Source organism: Echinops telfairi, unplaced genomic scaffold, assembly GCF_000313985.2.
Source record: "Echinops telfairi isolate 266 unplaced genomic scaffold, ASM31398v2 ScPeMD7_18;HRSCAF=68, whole genome shotgun sequence".
In the NCBI taxonomy this organism is placed as follows: Eukaryota; Metazoa; Chordata; class Mammalia; order Afrosoricida; family Tenrecidae; genus Echinops; species Echinops telfairi.
In genome coordinates this window covers 85,017,409-85,021,766 of record NW_022103915.1, presented here as the reverse complement: position 1 = coordinate 85,021,766, position 4,358 = coordinate 85,017,409, and positions in this window count along the sequence as shown.

The following is a 4,358-nucleotide window of genomic DNA, read 5'->3' as shown; positions in this document are numbered from 1 at the left end:
GCCAACCCTCTCACCAGTATAGTAGTAACTCCTGGTGCTTTGTACTACTGGCCCCGCGGCCTTGAACTCCTTTTCTACATTAATAAAGAAATGAGTGAAAACTGCGGCCATGGGGGGGCTTCATGTTGCTCCGACCAGAGTACTGCATTTGCAACACCCCACGTGATCCCTGGGTCAAGGTACCAGTACCAGCTTGAACACATGCCGACAGATACAGCCCAGACTCCCAAGTCCGCACAGCACATGTGAATCCATGTAACGTCGCAGTGGGACAGTCCTGTTGGTGAATGATGAGGAGAGGCCTCTATTACACAAGTGATGGCTAAGCTAAGCCCCGAGGATGGAGTGGTGAAGGCGGGCGGAGGCGGGGGTGGGGGTTGTCTGTGCGGAGGGAACAGCAAGTGCCAGGGCCTGTTGGCAGCCAGAGCAGCTGTGAAATGAGACTGAGGAGGTCAGTAGGGACCAGCTCATGCAGAGTCTGGTCCTGTAAAGAATGTGTGTGTGTGCTGGTGGTGGTGGGGTGGGGGGGCATCACTGATAGGAGGGTGCATGGGAGTGTGACAGAATCAAACTTGAGATTTGAAAAGACCACCCTGGCTGCTCTGAGTACAGTCAGGAGGAAGGCGAGTCTCCGGTGAGATCCTGGATCCTATTGCCAAGCTGGTAACTTTGGATTTGAGTAGTGGCTAACAGACAGAAAGAGGAAAGATACAAGATGTGTTTAGGAGGTAAAAATCAAAAGGTCTTCATGCCAGTCGAAACTGTGCAGAGCAAGCCTGAACAAGCTTGGTGTAAATCCAAGCACCATAGATTTCCTTTCATAGGAACAACCGATGGAAAGCCCACGGTGGAATCTTGATGTCTGTGTTGATTGATACCACCCTCTTAGAACATGGGCCAAGTCAAACAGTAACTATCAAGCCTGCTTGCTTAACAGAACAGCCTGAGGCATTAGGCCTTTTTGTTGTTGTGTTGTTTAAAATATAAATTCCTGAGCCATGTCCTTCAGAGTTTGATTCATTAGATCTGTGTGGCATCAGACCATGAAATCTGCATTTTTTAAAACACAGCCCTTGCGTGCTTCTGAGGCTCCGTCTGCAAGCCCTGGTCTCAAGGACCCTGGGTCTCTGGCACTTCAGCCAGGAAGGCCACGGGGGGAGAAGCAGGTCTGTGTCCCCAGAAAGTTCTTCTCCCTTTGCTCCATAGTCATCTTGCTTTGGGAGCTGCATATGTTCATCTGGTTTTTCCCACACTCCACACAATGCTAACGTATTCCCTGGGAGCAGCTGAAGGAGGTCGCTCATAATGCTGTGTTTAGACTACTAGGCCCACATGCATGCACGCATGCCAGCAAACACACACACACACACACACACACACACACACACACACACACACACGCAGCCCAGCTCATGGGGCAGGCATTCCTAACATTCCCAGAGCTAAGACAAAGAAATCACAGTGAACATACCAGTATTCAAAACCACTCCTGGAGGCTTCCAAGAATTTATGGAGACAGTTGAAGCCATAAAGTTAAGCCCCTCAAAAGCCTCGCAATTTACAAGGGGAGATTCCACAGAAGATATAAAAGACTGAGGCTCAACTCAGGTCTTGGGGGTGTTGCCCTGTGCTGTGACTAGCAGGAAAATGTGCTAAATTTAACTTCCTCCCTGGAATGAACACCAAAATACCTGTGCTAAAAACGCAGTCTAGCATCACTGCCAAGAGTGTGGGGAAATCTTGATGATTTCCTGTCTCCATTCTGACATGGCAATCTGTAAGCTCACAACCACAAGTGCAGTTCGTGACCAGATAGAAAACAATGCCATATTATTCACTGATAACACACACAGTATACACCAAGTGGCATAAAATATTGCTTCTCTCAAGGCCAAAATCCACTAAGTAGAGAAGAGCTAGTCTGTTTAACAAATGGTGCTGGCAAGACTGAATATGGCAGAAAGATGGAACAGAATCCATACCTCACACCATACACAAGAATGAACTCAATGTGACAAAAATCTAAATGTCAGACCTAAAACTATGAAGATCATTCAGGAATAGGAGCAAACTTAGACGCCTTATGGCAGAGTCTATCAAACCAAATCTAAAAATCACAAACAGATGACTGGGACCTCCTAAAAATTAAACATGTATGAGGGACCTTCAAGAAGTTGGTGGGGAAATGGAATGAAAAGATCATTGAAAATGTCCATGAACTTTTTGAAGCCCTCTCTAATGCCCATGAAAAGACTTCTCCAAAAAGAATAAAAGGAGCACACACAGACTATGATTTTTTTTGGACAGTGACATGCCTAAGGACTGATCTCTAAAATATGATAGAACGCTTCAACACTTCTCGTGGGACACTACTGAATGCTCAAAATGGATGAGTTTCCGCTAAGCCGACCTTCTCCAAGTGTCCTTGGGCTCCCCTGGAGATCACCTCCCTCCCTGCAGGTAGCCAGGGCAGGCACAGCCAGGGGAACCACATGCTTTGTCCTTTCCCCTGACTAGAAAGATATAGTCCCTGAACTCAGGATGTGAATAGTTTCAGGAGCCCACTTTACTCGAAGTTGTTTAACCAATATAAATAAAGTTCCCACGGCACCTTTAGCAGCTCCTTTCTGGTGCAGCCACCTGCTGCTGGAAGCAGAACTACTCCCATCTGTTAACTACTGTGTGAGTCTGGGTAGACTAGAAAAACAAATTCAGACATTCATGTGTGCTTTTATATACAAGATCAATTGAATATTGAGAAAACATCCCAGCCCAGTCCAGATCATGTCCATAAGTTTGATATTAGCCCATATGTCCAATACCAATCTATAAAGTCCTCTTCAGACTCACAAGACACATGCAATGATGCAGGACGATCATAGGCCAGTTGGTGGAAAGTCTTATGGATCCAGTGGCGGTATAAGCATCTCAGCGCTGGCAGGAGTCTCCACGTGGCTTCTCCAGCTCTGAGGCTCTGGCTGCCATCAGCCTGTCTCCATGTGGCTTCCAACATAGAGTCTCAGAGAGTCAGCGTGTGTCCCGCTACCAGCGAGCTATTTTTCACCCTAGCACTTCCAAATGAGGTCATCAAGCTGCAACAGGCTAGACTCCACCCCTTTGCTCTGAATTCTCAAATTGACACCAGATTATGTAGACCACAACCCCACTGTGCCAATAAACTGTTGTCTCTCAGACTGGCTCCAGGCTGTGGTGGGATTCAAATAATTTAACAATCAGTACACTGCCTTAAAGACCATTTTAAATACAAGAAAAGATAGATCGAAAGGTAGTTTCCTATATCGGTTAATATTTAAATAAGAATAAAAGAGGTTCACAAAAGTAGATTGTTATAAGAAAGTTTTAAAGTATTGATGAAAAAATTCAATAATACCTGATAAAACATATTTAAGATATTTCCATATTGTTTCTTTACTGGCATTCTCACTTCCAATATTCTTCGCTTTTATCTGAACGTCATCAGCTGTGTGATTTGTCCTTAACCATCTTTCCACTGTAGGAGTAGAACCCCAGTCCTTCAGAGTTGGGCCAATTAGACAGCAGCCACTGTGTCATATAGTAGAATCAGTTAGACAACTTCTCTTCCCTGAACACATTGTGTTCTTTTGGGAAAAACCCCTCTCACTTCAGCTGAATTTAAAGCAATTGCTCTGGCAATATTTTTAGTTCTTTGGACACTTTCAGGAATTGCATAACTCACTCATAATATCTCATGGGAATTTGGGGCGTAACAAAGCTGAAATGAATGACAATGTTTCACCCTCTGGTTGTTTGGAACTTTTTCTCTTTACGTTATATGTTAGTTTGCTGAAATAATGCAAGGGATAAAAATAGAGTATTTCATCAAAAGTAAAATGAGTTTTATAAAATGAATAACAATATCACAAGCATAGTTCTTACTAATATTTTATACCTATGGATGAAATGAACATTATAATAGGTGCTTAGAATATGCTGTTGTGTAGATGAACCTTCAAAAAGAGTTAGGAATGTAAATGTGTGATTTCCACACTGGTGGCTGCCTAGCCGCCCATCTTAGAGAGAACCCTGATTACAGGTGCAACTTTAACAACCAGTTCACCAAACTCAACAAAAAATATCGGTTAAGCAGAACTGGTGTGATCCAGCTGTGGTAGTCAATTGGCCTCTACATATAAGGAGTCTCTCCTTCTTTGGGGCTTGAGCCCAAATAATCTCAACAACAAAAGGTTTACTTTTTTTTTTTTAAGGTTTACTTTTTAAAAATAATTTTATCGGGGGCTCATACAACTCTTATCACAATCCATACATACATCAATGGTGTAAAGCACATTTGTACATTCGTTACCCTCACCATACTC